This window comes from Carassius carassius, chromosome 8, assembly GCF_963082965.1.
Source record: "Carassius carassius chromosome 8, fCarCar2.1, whole genome shotgun sequence".
Classification (NCBI taxonomy): Eukaryota; Metazoa; Chordata; class Actinopteri; order Cypriniformes; family Cyprinidae; genus Carassius; species Carassius carassius.
The window spans coordinates 8,817,941-8,834,660 of NC_081762.1; the positions used below are offsets into that span (position 1 = coordinate 8,817,941).

Sequence of the window (16,720 nt, forward strand, 5' to 3'; positions counted from 1 at the left end):
AACCAGCTGCCATTATTTGATGTGTTGAGTTAACATCTATATGCAAACTTGTGTAGCAAGTGGAATATTAAAATAAGGTGAAAAAGATATATAACTGAAATCTGAAACATTCTTCAAAATAACTTATTTTATGTTCTGCCGAAGAAGGTGATACAGGTTCAGATCTACTTGTGGATTTTGGGTGAACTATCCCTTGACTATCAAGAATAACATTCTTGAGTGGATTGTAATAAGAATTACTTAGGATAATCAGGAAAACTTTGTGGTGAGAAACAAAACATTAACATTAGCTTCTCTAGTCTCTGGGTGAACAAAATACTGAAGAAGAGAATTTATCAGTTATTGGACTTTCCACATTTCCCAGAATCTTGGACTAATCGGTTGTTTGTTTCATGAACTTTCTTTAGGATAGATCCTTTAGGAAAATAAGCAGTTAGTGTTCCAAAAAGGAAGCAGAGGTAGCAGAAGAGCCTGGTGTCAGTGTCAGAAATGGGTTTATACTTTGACGTCTCAATTCCCACATAGCCACAGGATACGTGGAGGATGAATGCACACAGGAGGATGAATTCCTCAAGAAAGATTTAAACAAAACCCAATGGGGAATTTTGTCAGTTGAGGTCTGCTGTACTTGTACAAGCTTGAAAGGAACCTGAGGAGAACACAGGTACATCGGTGTTATTTTTTTAACTTACACTAAGCTAATCTTTTATGAACTGGACAAAGATTCCAAGAATTGTTACTGTTTTTGTAAATCTGCATGGGATAGAATTAATTGAGTGGAAAAGTCAGTCAGATGTCATTGTGATGTTAGGTACTATGAGCAGATGCTCAAGTGGTCCAGTGTCAATGTAAATGCGATTTGTTTTTAGACAGAGGTTGTAAAAATTCAGTTTTTTTTTTGAGAAATGTTTTGAGTTCTTTTTGTAATTCTTGCATGGATCTCATAATTCATCTTTCAACCATGTGTTCATATCATCCTCCCCTGCATCTCAACGCTGTGTCAGAAGGCCACACATAGCTCTTCATTCAGACACACACACACGCTTGGTACAAACTCACAGTGGCGTGTGATTCAGCCAGATGTCTCAATTAACTGAATGATGCAATTTCCAGTCAGTAGCATAAAACAATGCATTTGGAAAACATGGGCTGAAAATTAAAGGGCTGTTTACCAGTTTAAAGTATCAGGTTCATTGTTCCCGCTAATTTGACCGGGAGGCATTTTTGGAAAACACTGAATATGCATCTTTAGCAAATGGAAGGCACATAGAAATGTATCTTTGTTGTGTAATCTTACCGTTGCTCCCAACTGAAGCACTATATCTGCATTAATAAGGGATCAACTTTGCAAATTGTCTAACGCAAACACACAGTAATGTGGATCTGACGCATGTAATGCGCATGTCTATAATGATGGCCAAATGTTGTTGTTTTTTGTACTTTGAGGCTATAGAGCGAATAAGCTATGTTACAATTAGAAGAATTTTTTTTTTAAAGACTTTCAGCTTATAGACTGAAATATGCTTGCAGTGGAAGTTTGGAGCTGGAATCAGCACTTTTTTATTAAGTACCCTCAACCTGATTTACTCCCAGGTTAATAGTGGCTCATCGGCTTTTGTATTACTAAAAATGTACAAATCTAAATGCCACCTAAACCATCAGGTACTATTTGATTTAAATTAGGTTAATTTTTTTTACATTTATTAACTACATTAGTTAATATGAACTCAAAATGAAAAATACTTTAAAGCACATATTTGTTACAATTATGGGTGGTGTGCTAACGTAAGACAAAAGTGCTCGAGGAGGATCGGGATCAGATGAGGAGGAACTAAACAGACAGGGTATTTAAGCACACAGGTGATGAGGGAACTGGAGACAGGTGGGGATCAATCAATTAACAAAACAAGAAAAGGAACATGAAATAAGGAAACAGAAAGTTCATAAACGTAACAGTTCTCCCCCTCCCGGAACGGTGCGTCCTCACACCGCAAGAGGAATACCAGCGGAGGGAGGGTGGGGGTTCTGGAGGCGGGCGAGGAGCAGGCAAGGAGCAGATGAAGAGGGAGCATGGAGGTAGGGACCAGGGCGGAGTGGATGGAGGGAGGAGCCCGGAGCAGGAGGAGCCAGATGGTCCTCCAGAGACCAGCCAGGATGGAGATCCATGGTGGAGTCGACGGCGGGAGGAGCCATGGTGGTGAATGAGCCGACGACACCAGGGGGCCGACAGGCGGAGACTGCACCGGTGGGTGAGGAGCCCAAGATGGAGCAGCGCAGCCGCAGAGCCAGGGTGACGTCGAGGATCCGGAGGGCCTAGGTGGAGCAGAAGGCTCAGGCGACCAAGGCGGAGGCGGGGTCCTGGAAGACCGCTGTGGAGCCGGAGCGACCGAGGATGGAGGTGGAACCAGAGGGAAGGAGGAGCCTGACAGAGCCGGAGGGATGGAGTGACAAGGTGAAACCAGAGGAATGGAGTCCCGAGGCGGCGAATGGTCGACGACTGACCATGGTGGAGCCGGAGGGACGAGGGAGCCCGGTGGAGCAGGTGGGATGCCAGGCCACGGTGGAGACGAGGGAGCTAAGAGCCAAGGCGGAGCCGCTGGGTCGAAGGACCGAGGAGGAGTCCAGGGCTCGGAGGCTGGAGGCGGAGACAGGGCCTTAACACGCCAAGGCGGAGCTGGAGACTGGCAGTCCAGCGGCGAACCATCGCGCCCAGATGGCGCGGACTGAGGGTGAGCTGCGGGACTGACTGGCACCAGCAGAGATGACGTCGAGGAACTGGCTGGTCTAGGAGGAGGAGAGAGAGGAAGGATGGGAGGAAACACAGGAGGATCAGGGCTGGACGGAACCAGCGGAAGTGGAGCAGGGGAACTGGCTGGTCTAGGAGGAGGAGAGAGAGGAAGGATGGGAGGAAACACCGGAGGATCAGGGCTGGACGGAACCAGCGGAAGTGGAGCAGGGGAACTGGCAGGTCTAGGAGGAGGTGGGAGAGGGAGGCTGGGAGGGAATGCAGGAGACACAAGAGATTCAAGGCTGGGTGGAACCAGCGGAGACACAGAAAATTCAGAGCTGGGCGGAACCAGCAGAGACACAGGAAATTCAGAGCTGGGCGGAACCAGCAGAGACACAGGAAATTCTGAGCTGGGCGGAACCAGCGGGGACACCGAAAATTCTGAGCTGGGCGGAACCAGCGGAGACACAGGAAATTCAGAGCTGGGCGGAACCAGCGTGGAGACAGAAAATTCAGAGCTGGGCGGAACCAGCGGAGAAACCGAAAATTCAGGGCTGGGCGGAACCAGAGGAGAAACAGAAAATTCAGGGCTGGACGGAACCAGCAGAGACACAGGAAATTCAGAGCTGGGTGGAACCAGCAGAGACACAGGAAATTCAGAGCTGGGTTGAACCAGCAGAGACACAGGGAATTCAGAGCTGGGTGGAACCAGCGGGGACAACGAAAATTCTGAGCTGGGCGGAACCAGCGGAGACACAGGAAATTCAGAGCTGGGCGGAACCAGCGGGGAGACAGAAAATTCAGGGCTGGGCAGAACCAGCGGAGAAACAGAGAATTCAGGACTGGACGGAACCAGCCGAGGAACAGAAAACTCAGGGCTGGGTGGACCCAGCGGAGGAACAGAAAATTCAGGGCTGGGCGGAACCAGTGGAGAAACAGAAAATTTAGGGCTGGGCGGAACCAGCGGAGAGACAGAAAATTCAGGGCTGGACGGAACCAGCGGAGAAACAGAAAATTCAGGGCTGGACGGAACCAGCGGAAACGGAGCATAGGAACTGACTGGAGGAGGTAGGAGTGGGAGACTGGGAGGGTATACAGGGGGATCAGGGCTGGACGGAACCAGCGGAGAAACAGGAAAATTAGGGATTACCTCCATAGACCAGCCCATTAGATCCATAAGTTGCTCCATATCCTTTCCCGAGACTGCATACAGTTCACCCTCAGTCACGGAAGTGTGGGCAGGGCGTTCCTCCACGCCCTCTATCTCCACTAAGACTCCCACAATGCACGGTGTTGCCTGCTCACACACCTGGTCAGTCGCGCTCTCGAGGTCCTGCATTGGCTCGGGCTCTGCGGCTGTGGTGGGCTCTGGCTCAGTGCGGCTTGATGGTGGCTGGCTGGTCTCTGGGTCGGGAGTGGGGCTGGAGATATCCTCTTCGGCGGCGCTGATGGTCCATGAAGATCCATTTTTCTCAAGCACCCACTCCACGAAAGCGGAGAAATCCTCTCGGGGACCGTTCGCTGGTAGGCGTGCCTTACACCTCTCTCTCAGGCCGGTGTAGTTTGAGAGCGAGCAGTCGGGGAAGTGGGTAAGGCACGCCAGATCTAGAAAGTCCCTGGTATGGTCCTCCAGCGAATGGTCCAGTTGCTCCAGGCACAGGAGACGGACTGCTGGGATGGCCATTCCAGGAGAGGGAGGAAGATAAAAAACCAAAAGAAAGAAAAAATGCCGCTAAATAAACTATACTGTTAGGTCTGTGATTCTGTTACAATTATGGGTGGTGTGCTAACGTAAGACAAAAGTGCTCGAGGAGGATCGGGATCAGATGAGGAGTTTACTAAAGGATGAAGGAGAATACAGACAATATACTAATATAGCATTTAACATAGACATATACATTCACAATCACATTCACATTCAGGTTACAATACAATCACGGACGAGGAGGAATTAAACAGACAGGGTTAAGCACACAGGTGATGAGGGTACTGGAGAAAGGTGGCGATCAATCAATTAACAAAACAAGAAAAGGAAGATGAAATAAGGAAACAGAAAGTTCATAAACGTAACAATATTAAACTAACATTACTTACATAATATACAACATTACTTTCAGAATATACTTATATTAAAATTACTAACTTGTATCTGGTAATATTATTAACATGATTACTTGAGCTAATATGAACTAACAGTGAACAAATTCATTTGATTAATGTGAACAAAGATGAATTAATACTATTGCTAATTATTAGTTAATGTTAATTAATGCATTCATTTTAAGTGACCTAATGGGACCTTATTAAGAGCAATTTCTGTTATCTTATACAGGTGATTTCTTTGATAAACATCTGCCATGCATGAATTTCTTTTTTTATTCATTTACATATTTATTTTATATCTTAACAGTAGTGTGGTTTGTATGTATTTGTACTGATTATATATGATTAAATAAATAAATATAAATAAATGTCATCATAAAATGTTAAAATTGTGTTTTTCGAGAGAAATCTTTTGAGAAATATTTAGGTACCCAAGTTTATAAATGGGTTATTGGAAAACCTTGACCATTATTCTGAATGCCGTGTCCAGTTGTGTTTGTGTTAACAGCTTTGGGATATTATTGTCAGAGTTTTCTATCGTCTGCGTGTGTTTGGGTTGTCATGACATTGAGAGTGTTAATGTTAGAGGCAATGACATTTCACTGTGTAGGAAGGATCTGATGATTGGAGCTGATAGTGCGTCTAATATACTGCACTTAATATCTAGCAGGATGTAACAGCGGTCTGTCTGAACATATGTTTCTTTGGCGTAGCAGTAATTATGGAAGTACAGTTGTGGTGTAAGGGTTAACAGCTGCGGCTCGCTGGAATGTGTCCACATGTGTGTGTGTGTTGGAATGTTTCCAGGTTGATGCAGAGAATTCCCTGGCAAAGTCGTACCTTTGATGAGACCCTCTTTTTCATTAGATATCGTGCTACTTTTTTCATTTTTGACTTTTTTTCCCTCAATTGTCCGCACGTCACTGTCTTCCTGCTAGCTTCTCCCTTCCCCCCTTTTCCTCTCTCTTTCCTTCACCAGCCTCCTGCGTTACCCCATGTGTTCTCTCTCCGTCTGTCTCTCTCTCTCTCTCTCTCTCTATTTCGCACATGAATTTCAAACCCTGAGGTGCTGGGGGGTTGGGTGTGAACGATAGCGAGACAAGGAGAGAGACTGTATTTGAGTGAACGAGTCATCTATATGCATGCATAGAGTATGAGGATCCTAATGCAGATACTTCAGTATGTTCATTTACATGCAAACGTGTGTTTGTGTCTCGCGATAGACAGCGAGACAGAGACAGTGTCTGTTATCAATGCATTTGAGTGCCTGGTACTGTTGGCCGTGTTTGATACGTAGCTCTCGTTCTCAAAGGCCTGCAGTAATTGGGCCGCACATCTGTCTCTTACAATTTGATTGGCGAGTTTCGTGTAACAGTGAAAAGGGGTGCTGGCGTTCTGTCGTGACCATTACAGTAACACTTTTTGTTACTGTAATATGCAGTGAACAGTATTGTTCAGCCAAAAATTACAAATCTGTCATCATATATTACCCTTGTGTCATTCCAAACCTGTATGATCTTTATTCTGTGACCAAAAAAGTTTTTTTAAAGAATGTTGGATGCATTGGACCTTCATTTAATGCACAATGAATGCAAAAGAAAGAACATCATACAGGCTTGGAATGACAAAAGGGTGAGTAAATAATAATAAGAATTTAAATTTTTGGCTGAGCTTTCCCTTTAACACCCCATCTCCACACAACTCACTTCTCAAACTAATTTTGTGTAAAGAGTCTGTATAGATCTGAGTGGCTAAACAGACCCTCAAGAGAGCTTTGGGACACTCATAGAAATTCAATTCATGCTTTAGAGACAAGACACTCTGCTTTTAAACCAAATAACATATATTTTTTAAGTGCCCTTTCCCAGATGTCAGGGCCCATTTAATATTTTTAGTTATGTGAGGGGCTCTGTCTGTCTATCAATCCATCTATCTATCTATCTATCTATCTATCTATCTATCTATCTATCTATCTATCTATCTATCTATCTATCTATCTATCTATCTATCTGTCTATCTGTCTATCTGTCTGTCTGTCTGTCTGTTCATCTGTCCTTTCATCCATCCATCCATCCATCCAAAAACCTTGACCATTATTTTGAATAGGTTTACAAAATTCCTGGAATTTTCAAAGTTGGAAACTTTCCATGGAATTTAATAGAAATATATAGGAATTAACAGGAATATTTGGAATTACTTAGAATAAATGGGTAAATACAGTTGAAGCGAATAGGGTTGTATGTTTATTTTATTCAACATATTCAACTTTTTTGTTGTTCAGTAAATAATTCATTTCTACTTAAAAAAATATCTCAAAAGTGATTTTTATTCTTTTATTATTCAAAATGTAAATACCCCAAAATTCAAATGAATTCCTTTTATTACCCATTATGCTTCCAGCTTTGAATATTTCCAAAATTCCCCAGTTTATTTTACCGGAAATGTTCTGGCCCTTTGCAACCCTAGTTTTGCATGATGGGGGACAAACATCTAAAAATGTTTGTGTGAACAGGTCAGTTACTCCTAATTCCTAACTGATGCATTTTTACTCAGATTAATTTTAATCGTACTCATCCACTTGCGGTAATACTGATTCAATTTCAAAATTTGGTTGTGAAATTTACTGTTGCGGCTTGTGTCTGTATGGCTTGAATGTACATTTAATGGACCTTGAGTTGATATATGAGTCAGATCTTTATATCACACTGTTTTTCTCTCACCCTACTTTCTTTCTTTTCAGTTCACAGTTCTTATTCAGCTGGAAGAAATGGCAGTTACATAAAGTAATTAAATGCATGATCAAAATGAGGAAAATAACCGTGAACACATTTTCTTATTATAATTACTTTTTAATAAATACTTTTTTAATGAATCTACCAGTTAGATTGTTGTTTACAGTACTATCTATCTTCTCTGTTATGAGAGTTGTTACCTTTACATTTACATTTATCCAAAGCGACTTACAAATGAGGACAATGGAAGCAATACAAAATCAACCAAAGAGCGATATGCAAGTGCTATGACTTTTTTTTTATATAATAAATAAAAAGAAAACATAGATGTTGAAGTGGGAACTGTTATGCTGCAAACATGTATTTTTTTTTTACCTTGATAACAATGTTAGGTGTCGAGGTCAAACATAAACTATATTGTTGCAGTCATTTCTAACTTGCCCATTATAGTGGATTCAGAACAGTTGATTCCACACAGCTAAACAGTACAGCAGTCTTTAAAGGGATAGTAGGGGTGAACTATACCTTTAATACACAAAACCTTGAAATTGCCATAGAAATAAGACACATAGACCAAGAAGATGAGTATAATTAAGTTCAGGTTCAAGGCTCTACGACATTTAAAAACACAGGCTGCTACCAAATCTGCTGTCACTATATACTTGTCCTTTTCTTTTCTCTCTCTTTGCCCTGCATTGTTCTCTCTCTCTCTCTCTCTCTCTCTCTCTCTCTCTCTCTCTATCGCCCTCAGCTGCATGAGTCACTCGTTTAGCTGAAAGTTGATTGCAAAATAGTTCAATTACTATAGATTTCCAGCCCTTCACCCTATTCTGCCTCCCTCCTTTAATGTCCTCCTAAACACACACGCATACCCACATCTCGCCGCATGCATCACTTATTGCAGCAAGAAAATAAATAAATACATTCTTTCTTGATTTGTGACCAGGCTTTTTAAGTGATCCATTCATTCTCTTCATTTGAGTTCATGGAAAAAATACATTCAATGTACCTAAGTGAAATTGCCTCAGATAGTGACTTGCGTTAAGATAAATTGAGACTTATAGATTTGTTTTTTATGACTGACTGTGTGGTGACACAAGGCTGAAATCATGTTTAAGAGTCTGTGGTGATCTTCTCAAACAGACGAGGTGGTTTTGATAAGTGATGGGTGTAAAAGAGAAAGGGAAGGGAGCAGATGTGGATTTGGGCTTTGTGGTTTTACAAGGATTTCTTCACATATTATAGACCATCATTTAAGACCTTTTGCTGTGAATCTGCAATACACTGCCATTCAAAAAGTGAATACTTTTATTCTTCAAGGACACATTAAATCGATCAGATTAACTGTTACAAAAGATTTATATTTCAAAGAAATGCAGTTTTTTAACTTTCTATTCATCAAAGAATCCTAATTGAAAATATTATGTTGAATAAATGATCGTAAATTTTTTTTTTAAGTTGACTAGTTATGAACATCAAGATTGCAGGTTAAAATACACCAAAAAAATCAGCATAATACGGAGCCCCGCACATGACATGCAAGAAAAAATAAATAAATTGTGTGCATGATTTACTAATTTGTTCCCTCGATGTACTAAAACGTGCACACGATTACTATTGTGTTCCCTCGATTTGCTAAATCATGCGCACAATTTATAAATCGAGTGAACGAAATTATAAATCGAGGGAATGCTATAGTAATCGTGTGCACGTTTTAGTATATTGAGGGAACGAATTAGTAAATCATGCACACGATTTAGCCTAATATTTCTTCCTGCATGTCATGTGCGGGACTCCGTAGCATAACACTGACAATAATTAGAATTATTACTTGTCCACCAAATCAGCATATTTGAATGATTTCTGAAGTATAATGTAAATTCGGCTTTGCATCACTGAAATAAATGACATTATAAAATATATTCAAATAGAATACTTCTATTTTAAATTGTAATAATATTTCACATTATTACTGTTTTTATAATATTTATTTATTTATTTTTTTTATCAAATAACTGCCTAAGAGTATAAAAACATGGCAAAAACGTAAAAAATCCTACTGCCTATCAGCAGAAAAAAGATTGAAACAGCGTTTTTGGAATTTATTTTAATGTTAAGCATCATGTTCCGTCTTTGTAAAAAATTATCAGTGTTTAATTGCCGAAATACATTAATCACTTAATCAAAATAAAACAGATTACCATACCATAAATCTTTTTTTTTTAAGTACTATATTACTGAATTGCCACCTAAATACCATAGTACTTCAAATAAATATATGCTGACAATTCAGTATTTTTAATATCAAAGTACTATGGTATTACCACCTGACACCATGGTGATGCCACAGTATTAATTTATTATGGATATGCTTTACAGTACTAATGATAACTGTTGTTACTAGGGCATTTTTGGAAAATTATGTTTACCATGGTGAATTCTTTTAAGGATGATACCAAAGAGAAAAACCAGCTCAGCTTCCCCGTTACCTACCTTTATGGAGATTAAATGCATTACAAAAATAAAAAATGTAGGTAGTCATTTATATTAAATGCCACCTTTTAGCCCATAAATATTTGTAAAGCAGACTTTTAAAATAAATAAAACTCAAAAGTCCAGTCTAAATGTTCTTTACGTTGCATTAGTGCATTAGTGTTTCCAAGAGGCTCTTTGTACATTTTCTCCCTCTCTTCTGTTTTTTCTCGCCCTTTCTCCTTTATCCCCTTTTATCCATCACTCGACTCAATATTGATCTGAATTCATTTGTTTCTTATTGATTTAGCTCTCCGCCCTCTGCCGCATTGTGCAAACACAAGGACACACAGACTGCTCAGACCACTGCCAACACACACTCAGCCTCGCACGCCATAAACCAGTCACTTCTTTAGTGCACATCACTCCCATTCAAATACAAAAGACATAAAAGGTTTTTATCATTAATTACAATCATCCTTAAACATACTTTTTAATTCAGAAGTAGAGTTTAGAGACACACACTCGCTTCAGGTCCTTCTATCAGGCTGTGTAATGATGTAGACTGGAGGCGCAGATGCCATATTGATCACTGTCCTGAAAGAATGAATTAAGGAGGACCTGACAAGTGACAGAATTAAAGCCGCAGTCCCTTGAAAACCTCTAAAGAGCCTCTTTTATAAGAAAAATGCTTTGTGTTTTTAAAAAAGAAGATTTTTTTGGGGGGGGGGGGTGTAATTTGTGAGTGTTGTAAAAATAGAATGGCGTTTTAAGAGAGTATTTGTGTGTATGTGTCAGAGGCATTTTCTATATAATACAATAGAAATAAAATACAGTAAATATTACAAAATAAAAGAAGTCATGAGAGGTTTAGTTATAGTTTTTAAATCTTTGTTTTTCATCATTTATGTTCAACATCAGTTGATTAAATTGATCAGTATCTTATAAAACAAGCTAAAATTGATTTCTATCATTTTCATAAATAAAAGTCCATGGGAATGTCTTGGAGGACCATCTACATAGCATGGTAAATGAATATGGTGACCGTTTAGTACCGTGGTGCAAATAAAAGTAACATAATGCAATTACTTCAGGCTTAAAAAATTGAATTGGGAAGAATTGTAGTAGTACTGCAATACTAAACTAAACTAAGATTAATCTGTAAAAATGTATCAACAGAATATTCAGGTTTAAAGGTGTAGGTATAATAGTTACAATGCGCTATATATTCTTCCATGTGAATTTCAAAAAAACATTCTCATCACATTGACTCATTTCAATAGTGTTTTCAAGGTACACATAGTGTGACCAATACTATCTTCTGTAAATTACCTTTTCTCTAGATACATCTTAAGGAGTTTTTCATTGTCACTGTCACCTCTGACTTGCTTACTGTGGGGTTTTTAATGCTACTTTAAAAGCATTTTGTAATGTGAAATGTGCTTCAGAATTTATTTAGAGATAATAATTTGGCACTTTCACTTTTTTGTGTTGTTTTATTCATGTAACTAAGATGTTCATAGATGTTTTATTTTTTTTATGGCAATATGTCATCTGCCTTTCTCACTATTCATGTATATGAGAGCCTGAATTTATTAGCTTGTATTGTTCAGTGTAAGAATGGATAGTGTGTGCGAGCCACATATGCATTTTTATTAATTCAGGATAAGTGCAGCTCTTAACCTATAGACTTTTTCATCAACAGACGTGGACCTCAGTTCAAATTTCTGCTTGCCGATTATGTCTCTCTACATTAGTCAAGGAGTACTTCTACAGTGGAAGTACTACCTGACAATGTACACTGATAATAGCATCTAAAGTAAATCCTGCTGCATTGAACATCCACAATTAGTGAACATTGATAAACATTTTAGACAGATTGATAAATCTGTCAATGTAATGTGTCATTCAGAACAATTTGTTATTTTATTGCCTTTTTAAGAGGCAAACCTAGTTAAGATATGCCAAATGTTATTAAAGTTTTGTGTAAAGCAAAAAAAAATAAAAAACTTTTAATACAGAATTCATGTATTTTCTGATGGCAGGAATGCTGTGGAACTACAGTTTGGAATCATCCTTGTTATTCCTTCCTCAAGACTGGAATGATGGAAAGAATTTCAGCATGTACGGTAATAAAATCACCTTCTTTCTCATTCTTTTCTTTTATATCTTGATCTCTCTGTCATACATTATGACTGAAGGGGATTTCCAGCATTTCAGGTTTATTTGATGTTCAGAAATTTCACCACAAGATCATAGAGAAAAAAAAATATATATATAATATGTGAAAATGAAGTCTATTTTTTGTCTATTTTCATGACAATTAAAACAAATTTTTAGGATATTTGACATAAAAATGTCCATTATTTTCCATTATTAGAGTACTTAAAATTATACTTTTAAGTACTCTAATACCATGCCATAGGGGTGGGTGCTCAGTTATTTTAAAATGCCCATCTTTGCAAGTATCCTCAAAAACACAGTAATTTAGGTCTTAAAGGTGCAATAGGTGATTGTCTCCTGAAACATTTTTTGCTATGCTGTTGAAAGTCTCTTTACATCCCGATAGCAATCATTAAGTTAAGTAGTGTAAATGTATTTATCTGTATTCATATATTCTGTGGATGGTGCAGGACCAAGAAATGTTCGTACAAATCAAAATGTTCGGAACGGGTGTTTTGATTGACTTTCCTACCTGCCTGTCAATATATATGTATTTTCATACCTCTGCATACCCTGTTTGCACAGACAAGACACGTCATCAGCGCGTTCACGTATGCAGTGCAGACAGAGCGAGAATGGCTGTAAAACATCAACAACCTGATCTTCCTTCCTGGTATTGTAGTACTTTTACTAACTGTGCTATAAAATTTTCTCTTCAGCAGGTAACACATGATGTATTGTAGTAATGTTGTCTCTGATCATCTGATCTGTGAGCATAAATGCGTTCAGGAGGCATGGCTTTGAACAGCGATTTGCAGGGAGGGTGGGACATTTGCTTTCAGTGCGATCAGGCTATTGCATTTTCTAAGATCTCCTACTGCACCTTTAAGTGAAAGCAAACAGCTGAGAAAGAAAACACAGGTGTAACAGTATATTTAAAATCAGGCAGCAACTTTTGTAACTTTAATAAGAAGAGATATTTAATTTACACAGTAAAGAATATGCAGTGTTTTTATACATTTGAGTTATCATACAATTATATCAATTATATCATTATACAATGGCATGTGCCATTTCATATTTATTTGTACTACGGTAGTTTTTTGTGCTATTGCTTGGAATTAGTTTCTTATTTTTATTTAATGATTGACTGTTTACTTGTCTTCATTGAGCTTGTGTTGTTGTTGTTTTAATTGGAGTTAGTATTAGTTTTTGGTGATTAATTGTGTTTTCAGTGAAGAATTGTGAAATTTCTATGTTATCAAAAAGTAAAAGCAAAAATAACTATATTTTAATATATATTGTTAATAGCTATATCATATTTTGGTAATATCGCCCACTTCTACTGTGCTGTAATACAAATATTTTTATTGCATAAACAGTTCTACAAATAATATACCATGATGTTTCTTTCCTACATAATGAGATTTATTGCATTTAAATGAATTAAAATAAAGTAATTGTGCAAAATGTCTCCAATAATCATAATAATTTGCTTAAGTGCCACGTTTCTTTTTTTTTCTGTTGATTTTGGTGTTAAATACTATGTGGGCATGTTTTTGTGAGATTCATCGAACCTGTCTTTGCTTTGACAAAAACACAGAGCACTTCCAATTTCAACATTAAATTCTCACCTACTTATGAATTTTATGAATATATTTCGGGGCATAATTTTACTCTCAAAAAAGCTATTTAAATGCATATTTACCCTTTCCATATTATTTACAGTTATGTTCAAACACAAACCGAACACGTTATAGATCCACATCCAAACGCACACAGCTGGCACAGCACTTAGCTGCCACTGACAACACTGCCCTGGCAACCGATGGGCACATCGCCAAGCCAGCAAGTTGCCAAGTAGCGAGTTCCCATAGCAACCTGCCATTCGCTGGCTTTTTAAAATAAGGTATCATCAGACAGACACACAGGCTTATAGCTTTGGGTGAGGTGGAGAGTAGAGGAAGATTGACAGAGGAAATAAAAGGAACGAGTGAGTAAAAGAAATGAAGAGAGAGTTTGTTAACTAGCCCTAAATTGAACTTAAACATATGTGATACATTTTTAGATTTTTCACATCGTCTACACATTTACACCAAACGAAAATTTATTCTTTTTAGTACCCCTTTTTTATTTTAAATTCCAACTACATCCACATTTGGAAATGTAGAACGCAAAATGAAAAGAATTTAGAACTCCTGAACATTTGTTCCAGCTTCATCACTGTGTGGTCTCATAATTAAGATCATGACAAGTGTGTGACCTTATGTCCCAATGCTTTGTGCTGGCAAAGACACTCACATACACATGCAGGTTGGCAAAAAGCTGGCACTGGCACCACCATGCCGCATTCGCACGTGATTGGACTGTGAATGTGGCAGTGAGAGAAAGAAAAGGAAGATAGGGTGGAGCCGAGCCAGAGAGGGAAGGACAAAAGTTTTTATACATATTAAACCGCAAAAGTGATCTAAACAGTAACATTAAGAGCAGGAGGCCAAGTTGTCAACGGTTATGTTTGTAGTTTAGTGTGCATCAGTAAAATGAATGCTTTTGGCTGCGAAAAGGACAGGGAGTGAGAAAGGAGCTGAATAGACCATGCAGTTAATGTTTGGACCACATTCACATCTCACCCTGGAGATCTCTGTCATTGTCAGATGAACAGAGCTATCCAACATATGTGTCTGCATTTGACTGGGTCTTTGTCTTCGAGAAGAGCAGTGTGAACATTAACTGTTTCCTGTTAAACTAATGGTTCACTCAAAATACGTAATAATCGGATCATCTTCCACTCCAATGAGCTGTTAACTGATGCGAATGGATCATTGAGTGATTTGAACTCAGAAACCGCATCAGTTGATGTGTAGAACTAATGATTAAAATTTTTAAGAGATGAATTCTGTTCAGTTGGGAAAAAATTGCATAAAGAAAATTAAGCCTTTATATATATATATATAGTACAGACCAAAAGTTTGGAAACATTACTATTTTTAATGTTTTTGAAAGAAGTGTCTTCTGCTCATCAAGCCTGCATTTATTTGATCAAAAATACAGAAAAATTTTTAATATTGTGATATATTATTACAATTTTAAATAATTGTTTTTAAATTTATTATACTTTAAATAATCATTTATTTCTGTGATGCAAAGCTGAATTTTTAGGAAAAATCTTTAGAATTCATTTTAATATGATGATTCATTATCAAAGTTGGAAACAGTTCTGCTGTTAATATTTTTTCAGAACATGTGAGACTTTTTTAGGATACTTTGATGAATAAAAACTAAAAAAATAAATAAAAGAAGCTATGTTTTTAAAATATAAATATTTTGTAATAACAATATACACTATGGTCAGTAATTTGGGGTCAGTAATTTTTTTTCTTTCTTTTTTTAAAATAAAATCAATACTTTTATTCAGCAAGGATGTGCTAAATTGATAAAAAGTGATAGTAAAGAAAATATATTATTAGAATATATATTATTAGAATTTTTTGTTTTGTTTTGAATAAATGCAGTTCTTTTTAACCTTTTATTCATCAAATATATTAGACAGCAGAACTGTTTCCAACACTCATAATAAATCAGAATATTAGAATGATTTCTAAATGATCATGTGATAGACTGGATGTTACATGTGACACTGAAGGCTGGAGTAATGATGCTGAAAATTCAGCTTTGCATCACAGGAATAAATTATTTTTTTTAAGTATATTCAAATAGAAAACTATTATTTTAAGTTGTAATAATATTTCACAATATTACAGTTTTTTCTGTATTTTTGATCAAATAAATGCAGGCTTGATGAGCAGAAGAAACTTCTTTCAAAAACATTAAAAATAATAATGTTTCCAAACTTTTGGTCTGTACTGTATATATTCAGTACAGTTAAGAACCCTCCCTAACTTTTATTCTCAATAGGGATATTTTTATTATCCTAATACTATATTTTTATTTCATCTATTAAAGGTGTTATCACATGATAAATACTTGATGTAAATACTTGTCCCAACTTAATAATAATAATAATTGTATTTATTATTATTATTTATTGGCTGTAATTATTTTGAAGATAATGTCATTGTGCAATGAATCCTAAAATAGGCTTAAATTTCTGTATACAAATTTTTTTTTTTTTCTGTTGATTTTGTTTTTAAATATGACCTGGACATGTTTTTGATATGGTTTTTGGTACAAAAAAATTAAATGAATGATTAATTTATGAAATTGGTAATTATAGGGAGATTTCAAGGTTTTCATTAAATAGTGATGTAAAATTCTCTATTATTAATTGGAATATAGTGCCTGATGTCAGTTCATAAATCCTCATTTATAGTAATTGAATGTAGAATTTAACACATTTCTCCTTTTGTTTTGCACAGAATGAATATCATAAGATTTTGGAACACCATGTGCGTGAGTAAATACTGACATTTCATGCATTTTTGGATGAGCTATAATTTAAATGAAAGGTTGGAGGGTGCCAAGGATCTGGTAATTGTTTGTGGGTACACAAACTTAGGAGGTA

At 37.4% G+C, this 16,720-nt stretch overlaps 1 long non-coding RNA gene across 1 annotated transcript in view; it reads left to right on the plus strand.

The window, feature by feature from the left end:
* The window catches only part of LOC132145161 (uncharacterized), a 29,426-nt gene that overhangs the window by 5,939 nt on the left and 6,767 nt on the right, over positions 1 to 16,720 (plus strand). The window contains exons 2-3 of the long non-coding RNA XR_009434445.1: positions 12,081 to 12,164; positions 16,575 to 16,608. This is a non-coding gene — a long non-coding RNA (uncharacterized LOC132145161). The remainder of the gene's footprint in view (positions 1 to 12,080; positions 12,165 to 16,574; positions 16,609 to 16,720) is intronic.